General features: G+C 37.2%; 1 long non-coding RNA gene across 1 annotated transcript in view; it reads left to right on the forward strand.

Annotated features, from left to right (window-relative positions):
- Window positions 1–1,949, forward strand: part of LOC108291801 — a 15,960-nt gene extending 14,011 nt beyond the window's left edge. The window contains exons 2-3 of the long non-coding RNA XR_001820051.2: window positions 482–486; window positions 1,853–1,949. This is a non-coding gene — a long non-coding RNA (uncharacterized LOC108291801). The remainder of the gene's footprint in view (window positions 1–481; window positions 487–1,852) is intronic.
- The last annotated feature ends 13,981 nt before the right edge of the window (window positions 1,950–15,930 follow it).

The following is a 15,930-nucleotide window of genomic DNA, read 5'->3' on the forward strand; positions in this document are numbered from 1 at the left end:
TTTGTCTTGCTCCTCTAGCTCTTTCAATTTTGATGATAGTGTGTGGATTTTAGATCTTTCCTCACTTTTCATGTGGGCATTTATTGCTATAAATTTCCCTCTAGACACTGCTTTAAATGTGTCCCAGAATTTCTGGTATGTTGTGTCTTCATTCTCGTTGGTTTCAAAGAACATCTTTATTTTTGCGTTCATTTCATTGTTTACCCAGTTGACATTCAGGAGGCAATTGTTCAGTTTCCATGAAGTTGTCCTTTTCTGAGTTAGTTTCTTAATTCTGAGCTTTAATTTGATTGCACTGTGGTCTGAGAAACTGTTTGTTATGATTTCCATTCTTTTGCATTTGCTGAGGAGTGATTTACTTCCAATTATGTGGTCAATTTTAAATTAGGTGGCATGTGGTGTTGAGAAGAATGTATATTCTGTGGATTTGGGGTGGTGATTTCTGTAGATGTCTATTTGGTCTGCTTGGTCCAGATGTGAGTTCAAGTCCTGGATATCCTTGTTAATTTTCTGTCTCGTTGATTTGTCTAATACTGACACTGGAGTGTTAAAATCTCCCACTATTATTGTGTGGAGTCTAAGTCTCTTTGTAGGTCTTTAAGAACTTGCTTTATGAACCTGGGTGCTCCTGTATTGGGTGCATATATATTTAGGATTGTTAGCTCTTCCTGATCCATTGATGCTTTTACCATTATATAATGCCCTTCTTTGTCTCTTTTGATCTTTGTTCGTTTAAAATCCTTTTTATCAGAGACTAGGATTGCAACTCCTGCTTTTATTTTTGCTCCCCATTTGCTTGAAAAATCTTCCTTCTTCCCTTTATGTTTAGCCTGTGTGTGTCCTTACATGTGAGACGGGTTTCCTGAATACAGCACACCAATGGGTTTTGATTTTTATCCAATTTGCCAGTCTGTGTCTTTTGATTGGGGCATTTAGTCCATTTGCATTTAATGTTAATATTGTTATGTGTGAATTTGATCCTACTATTTTGATGCTAGCTGGTTGTTTTGTCTGTTAGTTGACACATTTTCTTCATTGTGTCGATGGTCTTTACCATGTGGTAGGTATTTGGAGTGGCTGGTACTGGTTGTTCCTTTCCTTGATTAGTGCTTCTTTCAGAAGCTCTTATAAGGCAGGCCTGGCGGTGATGAAATCTCTGAGCAATTGCTTATTCATAAAGGATTTTCTTTCTCCTTTGCTTAGGAAGCTTAGTTTGGCTGGATATTAAATTCTAAGTTGAAAGTTCTTTTCTTTAAGGATGTTGAATATTGACCCCCACTCTCTTCTGGCTTGTAGAGTTTCTGCTGAGAGATCTGCTGTGAGTCTGATGGGCTTCCCTTTGTGGGTAACCCGACCTTTCTTTCTGGCTGCCCTTGGCATTTTATCCTTCATTTCAACCCTGGTGAATCTGAAGATTATGTGCCTTGGGGTTGCTCTTCTCGAGGAATATCTTTGTAGTGTTCTCTGTATTTCCTGAACTTGAATGTTGGCTTGCCTTGCTAGGGTGGGAAAGTTCTCCTGGATAATATCCTGAAGAGTGTTTTCCAGCTTGGACTAATTCTCTCCATTGCATTGAGGTGCACCTGTCAAACTTAGATTAGGTCTTTTCACATAATCCCATATTTCTTGGAGGCTTTGTTCATTTCTTTTCACTCTTTTTTTTCCTCTCTTCTTGCCTTCTCCTTTTATTTCATTGAGTTGATCTTCAGCCTCTGATATCCTTTCTTATCCTTTCTTCTGCTTGGTCAATTTGGCTATTGAAACTTTTGTATACTTTGCTAAGTTCTCGTGCTGTGTTTTTCAGCTCCATGAAGTCGTTTATATTCTTTTTTAAGCCGTTTATCCTAGTTAGCATCTATCTAACCTTTTTTCCAGGGTCATAGTTTCCTTGCATTGGGTTAGAACATGTTCTTTTAGCTCAGAGAAGTTTGTTATTACCTACCGTCTGAAGTCTGTTTCTGTCAGTTCATCCAATTCATTCTCCATCCATCTTTGATTCCTTGCTGGTGAGGAGTTGTGATCCCTTGGAGGAGGAAAGGCATTCTTGTTTTTGGTGTTTTCCTCCTTTTTGCGCTGGTTTCTTCCCATCTTAGTGGTTTTATCTACCTGTAGTCTTTGTAGTTGGTGACTTTTGGATGGGCTCTCTGAGTGGATGTCCTTTTTTTGATGTTGAAGTTATTTCTTTCTGCTGCTTAGTTTTCCTTCTAACAGGCTCGTCTGCTGCAGCACTGCTGGAGGTCCATTCCAGACCCTGCTTCCCTGGGGCTGCAGAACAGCAAGGGTTGCCGCACGTTTCTTCCTCTGCTATCCTAGTCCCAGAAGGATGCCAGCCAGCTGTTGGCCTGACCTTCCCTTTATGAGGTGTGTCTTTGGGTATACGGGGGTTGGAAAGATGCTTGAGGAGACAGTCTGTCCCTTATAGGAGCTCAGGTGCTGTGCTGGGCACTCCGCTATTCCATTTAGAGCTGCTGGGCAGGCACCTTTAAGGCTGCTACAGCTGAACTCATAACCACCTCTTTTCCCAGTTGCTCTGTCCTAGGATAGTCAGCTTTATTTATAAGTCCCTGTTGTGCTGCTGCCTTTTTCATAGATGCCCTGCCTAGCGTGGAGTAGTCTAGTCATAGTCTGCCAGGAGAGGCATTGCTGAGCTGCTGCATGCTCTGCCCTGCACTGTGTGAACTGCCTCGGTAGTGGCAGACCGCTTCAGTGGTGGTGGATACTGTTCCCCTCACTGAGCTGGGCAGTCCTGGGTCCAGGTGCACTTGCTGCAAAACTCTCAATCCAGAGCATTTCAGATTGCTTGTTTTGTGGGGGTGGTACTCACCAAGCCAGATCCCCTGGCTCCCTTTCAGTTAAATGGGTGGCTCTGTCTCCCAGGTGTTCCAGGCACCAGCCAAAAAGGCTGCCCATACTTATGTGAGTTTTTGTGCACTGAAGTGGCACAGGCTGAAACCTCTGCTCTGAAAGCTTGTGATGCTTTTTGGCCTGGGAATCTCCTGGTCTGTGGGCCGTGAAAATTTGTTTGGAAATGTGGTGAGCACTCACTCTCTGTGCTGTTCCCACTGGGAACTGCACTCCAAAGCTGTTCCTATTCAGCCATCTTAGATCCTCCTCTGTCCTTTTTTTTAACTGTACCCTAGCTACCAAGAGGATTCTCCTCCTTGATTTGGGAATATGTCCAACTCCTAATAACTTTTATACATGTTTAATGATATTGAATAATTTGAACAGCCTTTATGTCTAGAACTCTTCTTGGTGTACACAATTAGTCTACTAATGAGATTTCAGATTCAAGATTTTGTAATTTTTTAAATGTAGATAGGTCAATCAACACATTCATCCTTTGATTAGTGGGTAAGACTATTTTATTTTATGTTTTCTCATCACTTGGGCTAAACAAAATTTACATGAACCTCCTAACAAAAATACTCTTAAGCATTCTCAGTGACCCTTCTAATTACACAATTTTCATCCTCCACGGTGTCATCAAACAAGTAATTCATTTCAAGTTGTTCATTTTTGCTTTTCTCCTTAATAAAGTTACAATTTTGTATTTAACATGAATAGGATTGTCACATGAGTCTTCATGAATTCAACTGCCTTTAATGTTTACCTCTAACCAAAGACGATTTTATGGGATAAAAAGAAATTCTTAAAAATATTTGCTAACTTTTTTAGAATGTCCATACTTTAAAATGTATTTGTGGCTTGCATATTTTGTTTATTTGAGGTCTTCAATTAACTTTTTTCTTTTTATTTCCCCATAATTTTTTATATCTAATAAGTTATTAACAGATTAAACTGACAGACTGTGCATATGGGTTGATTAATTAAATATTCAAACTTGAATAACTTTCTTAGCCCAATTTAACCCAGAACAAAGTATAAAAATATTAGTTTGGATGTACATCAATATGAAGTTTTAATAAAGTTAAATATTTAAGCAAATCTATTTAAGTGGTGACTTTGAATGTTTAATGTTGTGCTGCAAACATTACTCACTCTAGGATGAACAAATATTGTGCATTTATATCATGCCTTAGCAGGAAATGTTTTAAATGAATTGTCTGCTGATGTAGAATATCTTTGTTTTCAGAGAGTAGAATGGTAGTTACCGGGGCTGGGAATGAGAGAGGGCATGTTAATGGAAAGTGTTGGTCAAAGCATACAGAGTTTCAGTTTAACAGGAGAAATAAGGTCCGGAAATCCATTGTACAACATGGTAACTATAGTTAATAATAATGTATTGTGCACTTAATAGTTGCTAAGAAAGTATATTTTAAATGTTCTCACCACAAAAAGTGTTAAGTACGTGGGGGATGTATACGTTAATTAGCTTGACTTAATCATTCCACAATGTATACATATGTTAAACATTGTGTTGTACACATTGTATAATATAAACATATGCAATGTTTGTCAATTTAAAATATTAATTAATTAAAGAAATAACAAATAGCCATTCCAAAATAGGAAGATTTTTTCAGAAAAATTAATTTGGGAGGAAGAAGAAACAGAAATGTAAGAGAGTAAGAAGAAAGGAAGAGGAAAGGTTAAAAAGGAAGAAAATAGAAGAAAGCAGAGAAAAAGCTTCAATCTCTATATTTCCCAGGTGAGAAAATTAAAGCCTGGGGTGAGTGACACAAAGTAACATAGTGGCATTGTTGGAACTAAAACTCGCCACTGGATAACCAAATAATATCCTGCATGCAGGGGCTCAGAGTGGACCTAGCACCAATCTCTTAGAAAATAAGAAAAATGGGCCCATGAGACAGAGACACTGGCCAATGAACCTTGGATGGAGGTACTTGTCATGGAGACCTGTATGAGGCACCAGATCATTTAGCTCTACCTTGTATATCACAATGGATTTAATTGTTTGATTTCTCCTTTAACTGCTTCTCAATTTTTTATTCAAGGTGATTGACCTCCCTGCACAAGTCAGTAACAACCCTAATAGGGGATGATGGGAAAAACCATTTTATTGTGCCAGTGGCTATGGGGTCTGCCCTCACGTGTGCAGATCAGCAGTGGTCAAGTGGTAGTGTGGTGTAATCTGTGTGCATATGTGCAACAGGAGTGGAGTTGCAATGGGGCAGTACTGCACTATGCATTTGAAGATAGTCAGCAGTTTGTGAATTATCCCACAGATCAGGACACATGGACAAGATCAAATATAGCCAGAACTACTCCAGAAGGAGCATTTTACAAAACAATGTATTTATACCTGCAATATGAAGACACACTTTTGTTTTATGAAAATCAAATCAGAAAAAAGAGCTAAGATGGCCAACTGGATACAGCCAAGAGATCTTCTTCCACCAAGAGGCCAAGCCATTAAGAAGACCAGCTGACTCCAAGCAGATCTTTGGAAGGAAGACATTTAGAGTGAATGGAGGGAGGATGCTGTCCTTTGGGCTGAAGGGAGGGAAATCTCAGAACTTGGCATGAGGATGTCAAGCACCAATACTCATTCCTGGCCACAAGCACCTCCTGGGAAAGGATGAGTTAAATAGGTATTGAGTGGCCCAATCCTACTGTGGACCTTGGTAATTCTAGCTGTAAAAGAGTGTATGACCCCCGCCCCCACCCCGCCACCAGATATTTGAGCTGGCAGGAAGAACTGCTTGGAGAATAGGCAAGAATGGGGCCCCAGCCCATGCAGGACCCAGAGGGTTTGCAATAGGAATGGCTGCAATGGAGCATAGCAAAGGATGCTTATTCTGCAAAACTCATCACACTTCCGTAGGTGCCTTTGGACTTTGTTAATTTTGAGATCTATACATATATGTTGCCCATAGACAGAGCCAGTCTGACTGGAGCATTCCTCTGTCTGTTGCCCTTTCACAAGGTCCCTGACTGATCACACCCACTTGCAGCCTCAGATGCCCAAGGAGGGCACTTTACAGTCATCACTTCCACAGTTTCTTCACTGGCAGGCCTCAACTAATCACCAGAGACCTTTCACAGAAAGGCCCCCACTGGCAAACACTCACCCCCAGCATACCCCCACTGCTTTGCTGGTGCAAGCACACACATGGACCTTGCTGCCTAGCTGCCATCAGTGGGCACACACACATGAAACTTGCCAGCACACCCACTGGTGTGTGCATGCACATGAGCACCACACCCATGCCACCACTGATACATGCAGGCAAGCAGACCCAGGCAAAGCTGCTGCCACACTGAACCATTGACACTTACTGCTGACAACGCACACGTGCACATGGACTACCGTGCTGCCACTTAACCACTGCTGATGTGCACATGTGAGTACAGACCTCACAGACACTGACCGAATGAAACTGTTTTCCCATCAACAACATCGCCATCAGAGTGTTGTTACTGATAGACTGGAAGCCCTTTGTCCCTCTTGAACATTAGGTGCTTAGCCTCAAGAAGACAGAAAACAAAGGTGTGGGCCTGGTCCCAGTCACCCAAGGTTAGAGCATGCAGCCCAGGAGTGCTGAGTTTAGCCTTGGCTTCCTGAAATCCTGCAGAAAAGAAGCCAGGCAACTGAACCCAACTTATACCACAGTGAAACCCTTATGGGACTTTTTGCTTTTCTGGGAAGCAATGTTTTTTTGGCTAACAATAATTAGCAAATAATATATTGTGGCTAATATATTGTTGCTAATATATTGATATAACAATAATTGTTACATCAAACTATATAAAAACAAAAAGCCCCATCCAAAGAAGAGCAACTTAAAAAGCTAAAGGAACATAAGCCAACACATGTGAGAAACAACCAGTGCAATAACTGGCAACTCAGAAAGCCACCATAACTTTTGACCAAATGACAAAACTAGCTCTTCTGAAATGGTTCTTAACTAGGATGAAATGACTGAAATAGAATTCAGAATCTGAATGGCATCATGCATCATCAAGATTCGGGAGAAATTTGAAACATGATCCAAGGAATTAAGGAAGCGAGTAATATGATAGAAAGGATAAAAAGTGAAATAGTCATTTTGAGAAAGAACCAAACTGATTTGACGGAGCTAAAAATGTTCCTGCAAGTATTAATAATTCAATTGGAAGTAATAACATCAAAACAAACAAAGCTGGTTAAGGAATCTCAGAGTTCTAAGACCAGCTCTTCATATCAACTCAGTCAAATAAAAAATTTAAATAAGAATACAATATAAACAAAACTTCCAGGACACATGGCTTTATATAAACAGATGAAACCTGTGACTCATAGGCATCCCTAAGAGGGAAATAGAACAAGCAACTTGGAAAACATGTTTAAGGATATTGTCCACAAAATTTTTCCCTACTTTGCAAGAGAGGTCAGGATTAAAATTCAGGAAACACAGAGACCCCTTGTGAGATACTAAACAAGGTGACTATCTGTAAGATATATAATCATCGGATTTCCCAAGATCAATGCAGAAAAAAAATTAAAGGCAATGAGAGATAAAGGGAATGTCACCTAAAAAAACAACCCCATCAGGATAACAGTGGACATACCAGCAGAAACCTTGCAAGCCAGAAGAGATTAGGGGTCTACATTCACAATATTTAAAAAAAATAATTTCCAACCAAGAAACATATCCAGACAAACTAAGCTTCATAAACAAAGTAAGACAAGCAAATGCCAAGAAAATTGATTACCACCAGACCTACCTTACAAGACATCCTTAAGTGAGTGAAAAACTTTGAAACAAAAAACCATTATCAACCAACAACAACAAAACACACACACACTAAAATAAAGAATTTACTGTATTACCACCAGAACTTACCTTACAAGACATCCATTAAGGGAGTGAAAAACTTGGAAACAAAAAATCATTACCAGCCAACAACAACAAAACACAAACACACACTGAAGTACATAGACTGTTGACAATATAAAGGAACCACACAATCAAACCTACATAACAAACAGTTCACAACATGGTGACAAGGTCAAATCTGCATATAGTAACATTAACCTTCAATATAAAAGACTAAATGTATCCACTTAAAAGGCACAGAATGGCATGTTGGATAAGGAAACAAGATCCAAAGTTATGCTGTTTTCAAGAAAACTGTCTCACACGCAATAACACTGATAGGCTTAATGCAAATGGATGGAGAAAAATCTATCAAGCAAATGGAAAACAAACAAAAAAAGGAAAAAAACAAAAAAATGAAAAACAAACAAAAAGCAGGAGTCCCTATGAATTTCAGATAAAACAGACTTTAAACCAACATCAATCAGAAAGAAAACTAAGGTCATTACATAATAATAAAGTGTTCAATTCAATAAGAAGACCTAACTATCCTAAATATAATGCAACCAACATGGGAACACCTAGATTTATAAAACAGTTTCCTAGATACCTATAAAGAGACTTAAATAGCCATACAATAATATTGGGAGATGTTAACATCCCACTGACAGTGTTAGACAGATCAAGGCAGAAAACAAACAAAGCTATATGGGACATAGACCAAATGGACCTAACAGACATCCACAAAGCACCTGATGCAATAACAACAGAATATACGTTTTTCTTATATGCACATGGTATATACAAAAAATCAACCATGCACTAAGCTAAAAAGTAATTCTTAACAATTTCAAAAGAACTAGAATCATACTAACTGCACTTCCAAACCACAGCTCAAAAAAATATATAAATCCATACAAAGAAGATCTCTCAGAATCATATGGTTACATAGAGAGTAGCTAATCTGCATCTGAATGACTTTTGAGTAAACAATGAAATTAAGGTAGGAATCAAAAAAGCATTTGAAACCAATGAAAATAAAGTTACACCATAGCAGAATCTCCAGGAGATTCAGTGTTAAGAGAAAAGTTCATAGCACTAAACACCCAACAGCAAAGATGGAAATATCTCAAGTTAAAAACCTAATAACACCTAGAGGAATTAGAAATAAAGAAGAAAGTAAACCTGAAAGCTAGCAGATGAAAAGAAATAACCAAAATCAGAACAGAACTTAACTAAGTTGAGATGTGAAAGATCATACAAAAGATCAAGTAAAAAAAAAGCTGGTTCTTTGAAAGAATAAATAAGATTGGTAGATCACCAGTTACAATGATATAGAAAAGAAGTGAGAATATTCAGACAAACACAATCAGAAAAGACCACCAACCCCACAGAAATACAAATGACCCTCAGAAATTATCACAAACACCTGTATACATATAAACTAGAAAACTTAGCAGAAATGGATAAATTCCTGAAAGCAAACAAACTCTGAAGATTGAAACAGGCATAAATCGAGATACTTAACAGACCAATAACAAGTTCCAAAATAGAGTGAGTAATTTTAAAAAACCTACCAACTATAAAAAACACCGGAACAGGCAGACTCAGTCTAATTCTACCAGATGCATAAAAAAGAGCCAGTTGCCAATCCTGCTAAAAGGATTCCAAAAACTTGAGGAAGAAGGACTCCTCCTAAACTCATCACAGGAGACCAGGAAGAGTCTGATAGTCAAACCTAGTCAAAACTGAAAAAAGAACACCCTAGGCCAGTATTCCAGATGAACATAGATGAAAAAATATTTAAAAATCCGAGGAAACTGAATCAAAAAGCTAATCCACCACAATCAAGTTGGCTGTATCCCTGGGATGCAAGGTTGCTTAAAATCAACAAATTTGATTCATTGTATAAATGAAACTAAAACTGGTAAGCACATAAACATCTCAATAGATGCAGAAAAGGATTTCAATAAAATAAAATTCAACATTACTTCATGTTACAAACCCTCAAAAGACTAGGCACCGAAAGAATATACCTCAAAATAATAGGAGCTGTCTATGACAAACTGACTGGCAACATCATACCAAATAGGCACAACCTGGAAGCATTCACCTTGAGAACTACAACAAGACAAGGATGTCCTCTATTGCCACCCTTATTAAATATAGTGCTTAAAATCCTAGCCAAAGCTGTCAAGCAAGAAAAGAAAATAAAGGGCATTTAAATGGGAAAATAAGTCAAACTATCCCTCTTCACTGAAGATAGGATTCTATGCTTAGAAAAGGCTAAGGACTCAACCCAAAGGTTATTAGAACCAATAAACAATTCTATCATGATTTCAGGATATAAAACCTATGTACAAAAGCCAGTAGCATTTCTATAAATCAATGACATTTAAGCTGAGAGCCAAATAAAGAATGTAATGCCATCAACAATAGCCACAAAAGAGCAAAATACCTAGGAATACAGCTAATCAAGGAAGCCATGTGCATGGATAGGAAAAATCAATATTTTTAAAATGACTATATTGCCCAAAGCAACTTACCAATTCAATGCCATTTCTATAAAACTTCTGAGGATATTTTTTGCACAGAAGTGGGAAAAAAAACTATTCTAAAATTCATATTGAACCAAAAAAGAGGCAGATAAAGTAGTCCTAAGCAAAAACAGCAAAGCCAGAGGCATCACACTACCTGACTTCAAACTATACTACAAGGCTACAGTAACAAAAACAGCATGGTGATGGTACCAAAACAAACATATAGACCCATGCAACAGAATAGAGAGCATATAAACAAAGCCACAAATCTACAACTATCTGATCTTTGATAAAGTCAACAAAGAAAACAATAGAGAAAGACACTCTTCAATGTATAGTGCTGGGATAACTGCCCAGAAATATAAAGAAGATTGGAACAGAACCCCTGTCTTTTAGCATATACAAAACTCAACACAGGATGGATTAAAAACTTAAATGTAAAACCTAAAACTATATAAACCCTTGAAGAAAACCTAAAAAAATACCATTCTGAACATCTACCCTGGCAATGACCTTATGATAAAGACTCCAAAATTGATTGCAACAAAAACAAAAATTTACAAATGGGACCTAATTCAATTTAAAAGCTTCGGCACAGCCAAAGAAACTGCTGGCAGAGTAAACAGACAAACTACAGAATGGGAGAAAATATTTGCAAACAATTCTTCCAACAAATGTCTGATATTCAGAATCTATAAGGAAATTAAGCAAATCAACAAGCAAAAAATAACCCCATTATGAATTGAGCAAAGGACATGAACAGACACTTCTAAAAGAAGACATAGACACAGCAAACAAACATATGAAAAAGTGTACTAAATCAATAGGCATTAGGGAACTGCAAATCAAAACCACAGTGGGATACCATCTCACATCACTCAGAATGACTATTATTTAAAAGTCAAAAATAGCAGATTTTGGTGAGGTTGCAGAGAAAAGGGAGTGCTGATGAAAATGTAAATTAGTTCAGCCCCTTTGGAAAGCAGTTTGGGGATTTCTCAAAGAATTTAACACAGAACTACCATTTGACAGTTAGACTCAGAAGGAATAGAAAGCCAAACGCTGCACAGTTTCACTTATAATTGTGGATGAAACATTGAGTAGACATGAACACAAAGAAGGGAACAATGGACACTGGGACCTACAGGAGGGTGGTGGGTGATAGGAGGGTGAGGATTGAAACACTACCTTATACTATATACCTTAATCTATTTACCATATAGATTATACTACCTTAATCTATATACCATATAGATTACTATGCTTATTACCTGGGTGATGAAATAATCTGTACCTTAAATCCCCAGAGCATGCAATATAACACTGCAGCAAATCTGCACACATACTCGCTGAACCTACAATAAAAAATGAGGAGGGAAAATAAAAAACATTCCAATGGATACGGTTCATCCTTAAAAGGAAATGATTCTGACATGGTACGACATGAATGAACCTTGAGGACATTATGCTTGTGGAATAAACCAGACAGAAAAAGGTAAATATTGTGTGGTTTCATTTATACTAGTTGAAATTATAGAAAATAGCATTGTGGCTGGAAGAGGTGTGAATGGGTCTAGAGTTTCAACTTGAGAAGATGCAACATTCCCGAGATGGGTTGCTGTGTTGTGATGGTTGCACAAAAATGTAAACATGCTTAACACCACTGAACTGTACACTTAGAAATAATTAAGATGGTATATTTAATGTTAAACAAATTTTACTATGATAAACTAATTCAAATTAAAAAGAATACCTTTATTCCAATACTACTTGGTCCTTATTCATTTAACAAGATAGTCTTATCTGATGCCTACACTTATTTTTGCCATTTGTTTATTTATTACCTCTGATCTGTTTCTCCAACTAGTCCATAATTGTTGAGCGGAAACACTCTGATTTTATCTATTAAAACAAACCCGTAAGTGTTTAGGGGGTTGTAGTAGACATATATTTTTTATTTCTCCAATTAAATTAATTGTTTCCAAAAGATCGCTTCAAAAAACTGTGTGTGCTCTTTTTACTTTCCTTCTATCTTCTTTTTTAGTATTATAGGCACCTTCCTGCGTGTAATAGGCTGCTTTTGAAAATCCTGGAACAACTACATACCATCAGTATCTCCTCTTTTTGCTCAAGTTGATCTACAAAACAACAACCTCTGTCTAAGCAAATATGCAGGAGGGTACTGAGAGACTCAGAAGCTTTCAGAAGCTTCTGTTTGGTATAAATAGATAAGTTCATTATGCTTGAGAGACAATTGCAACTGTTCTACTGACAAATACCCTGTGGTTTAAATAAGTGTGCTTGTGAAGTATACATGTGCATCTGAAGTATGTGTCTTCTTGTGTGTATACATTTATCTAAAAAATCCATAGAATGCTAGGCACCTCCTTTGGAAAGGTGCTCAACTGGTCTTGTTTACAAAAGAATGACAAAAGAACTGATCTTTTCACAATGGTTTTCCCTGGCTCCTTTCAAATAGAAAAAAAATGGGGCATAGGGCCAAAAATTGTAACAGCTATTTTGTATCTAGGTCCTTTTAAAATAAATTCAAGAAGGAGAGGAAATGGATTGGTATAGTTCTCAAGAACACATCAACCATCTGTCAAACACAAATTAATGGAAGCATTAGAAGGTATATTTTCTTAGCAAGTGAAAGATAACTGAATTTTACACCAACTTTAAATTGGAGCAAGAAAAGATGAGTGAATACGTTTGCATTTTTAATGAAGTCTCTTTTTATATCAGTTATTTTGAGTAAGCTGGATAATCAGAAGACCCAATTGACAAATAATAATTTTATGTTATATATTTATGATGTACAATGTGATGTTTATGTTGTTATAATGTGATGTGTATAATATGTTTACATTAGGGAATGATTAAGTCAAGCTAATTAACAAATCCAACACCTCACATACTGTAGTAGTCTGTTCTCACACTGCTAGAAAGAAATATCCAAGACTGGGTAATTTATAACATACAGAGATTTGTCACAGTTCTGCATTGCTGGAGAGGCCTCAGGAAACGTACAATCATGGCAGAAGGCAAAAGAGAAACAAGTACCTTCTTCACAGGGTAGCAGGATGCAGGGGGGGATGCCAGGTGCTTATAAAGCCATCAAATCTCGTGAGACTCACTGTCATGAGAACAGCATGGGGGAAACTACCCCCTTGACCCAATTACCCCCGTCTGGTCCTGCCCTTGACACTTGTGGATTATGGGAATTAGAATTTAAGGTGAGATTTGTGTGAGGACACAGAACCAAACCACACCACATACTAAATCATGTGGTGAAAACATTTAAATCTACTCTTTTAGTAATTTTAAAATACACAGTGCATTATTATTATAGTCACTGTTGTGTGCAATAGATTACTAAAGCTTATACCTTCCGTCCAATTAAAATTCTGTACCCTTGATCAACACCTTTTCTTTCCCTAACCACTCCCCTCCCCCAGCCTCTGGTCCTCTGGTAACTAAGATTATACTGCCTACTTTTTTTTTTTTTTTTTTTTTTTGGAGACAGAGTTTTGCTCTTGTGGCCCAGGTGTTAGAGTGCAATGGCGGATCCTCGACTCACTGCAACTTCTGCTTTCCAGGTTCAAGCCTCTGCCTCCCCATTAGCTGAGATTACAGGCATGTGCCACCATGCCTGGCTAATTTTGTATTTTTATTGGAGATGGGGTTTCTCTATGTTGGTGAGACTGTTCTGGAGCTCCCTACCTCAGGTGATCTGCCCTCCTTGGCCTCCCAAAGTGCTGGGATTACAAGCATGAGCCACCACGCCTGGCTTTAAATTGCCTACTTCTATGAGTTCAATTTTTTTGATCCCACTTATAATGAAGATTATGCAGTATTTGCATTTTCATTCTGGTTTAATTAACTTAATATAATGTCCATCAGGTTCACTTATGCTGTCAAAAATTTTCAGTATAAAGCAGGATTGTTAGTACAGGAGTCAGTGAACATTTTCTGTAATTGGCCAAATAGTAAATATTTTTGGCATTGTGGGTCATGCAGTCTTGGCTACAATATGACTCTGCCATTGTAGTGCAAAAGCATCATAGACAACATATATACATGGTTACGTGCCAACAAAACTTTATTTACAAATACAGTCAACAGACAGGATTTGGCCCACAGGATATAGTTTGCATAAAAATAATGGATGTTTTAATAGGCTGGAAGTACACTTCTAACGTGAGAAAATATTGTTATAGTTTAATATGATAAGCAAACTAATTTTGCTATGGTTTCTAGCATTGTCTCTTTGAAATATTATCTTAAGAAGTTTCATAGAATATGTACTATCACTTGCAGGGGTGTTACATTTCCTTTTCAATGTTGATTAAAACCAGTCTGTTGTGTAATAAAATGATTTAATTTTATGCACCAAATTAAGTATATGTATCAAAAGGCAAGTAGATCTCATTAACTTCAGTCCAAAGAAGTGTAGTCAACTCTGTAAATTTCAATGTTAAATTAAAAAATTGATTTACATACAGGAGGTCTTACTTGAGAAAAAATTATGAAGCAAAAATAGAGATATACTTCTTTAAAATATGTTGGATAATAAGAATTCAAAATTACATGAAAATCACAGTTCTCTTTCAAGTTTAATAGGGCACAATAAGTCCAGGAGCAAGGGTGAAAAATAAAACCTGTCTTTATCACCATTGTAAGGAATTCATAAATAATAATGTATATATGTGTTTAGAATTGAGAATCTGTTAAAGGGAGGAGATAGCTATCAGAGATGGACAACTTCATCATACAAAGATCTCTAGCGTGCTGCTAAAGGGTCAACAGTTGTATGGCAGTATCTAGTGGGCTGGTGCGAAAGTGATTGCGGTTTTTAACCATTATTTTTAATGGCAAAAACCACAATCACTTTTTCACCAACCTGATAGAAGAACATTTTTCCTGGAGACACTGCAGAAAAACTTAGAAAGAACCAAGAAAGCTGTATCACAGCAATCAATAATGCTTAAGCACAGAAATGGAGCACATCATACAATAGAAGTTTTTCTACACTAATGTATTTACCATTATCTCTGTATTTTTCAATGTAACAATACAATAGAGCCAATTAATTTCTTTTTCATTATAAAAGAAGGCATGGGCCAAATATATATATGGGAGCAAAAACACAATATGCATGTTTCTGAGTATTGGGAATATATATAAGACCAGTAACAGTCTCCACGTGATACAGAGCAAATGTTTCTTGAATGTCTTTATACTGAAAGAACTAGGATGGTCCTCTTGTAGGGAACATGGGGAATATTAATGTCAGAGAAGAGTAAAGTTGGCACATTTGACTTTAAATTTTTTTTGTCAAATGACCTCACTGTTTTTCCCCACCTGTCAGTCTGCTTTTAGAGTAATTACAGTAATTCAATAGTCCTCAGGAAAAACCCTCTGCTAATCATAATTATTTTTTGACAATTTTAATGATACAAATTGCACCTACTCCCCTTTGTTTCTGATTTGCGTAACACTAGTACTTGTTGAATTTTAACTTTTGAAAGACTTCATAAGGTATGTGGGCAATTCTTTCAAATAAACTTGTGTAATAAAATTTGCTATTCTCTTTAGGGCCCTTATAAATACAGTTTGAAATTGTTTATGATTTGACCAAGCCCTAAGTTCATACTTCATGCTTT

The sequence above is a fragment of the Cebus imitator genome, unplaced genomic scaffold (genome assembly GCF_001604975.1).
Source record: "Cebus imitator isolate Cc_AM_T3 unplaced genomic scaffold, Cebus_imitator-1.0 Scaffold468, whole genome shotgun sequence".
Classification (NCBI taxonomy): Eukaryota; Metazoa; Chordata; class Mammalia; order Primates; family Cebidae; genus Cebus; species Cebus imitator.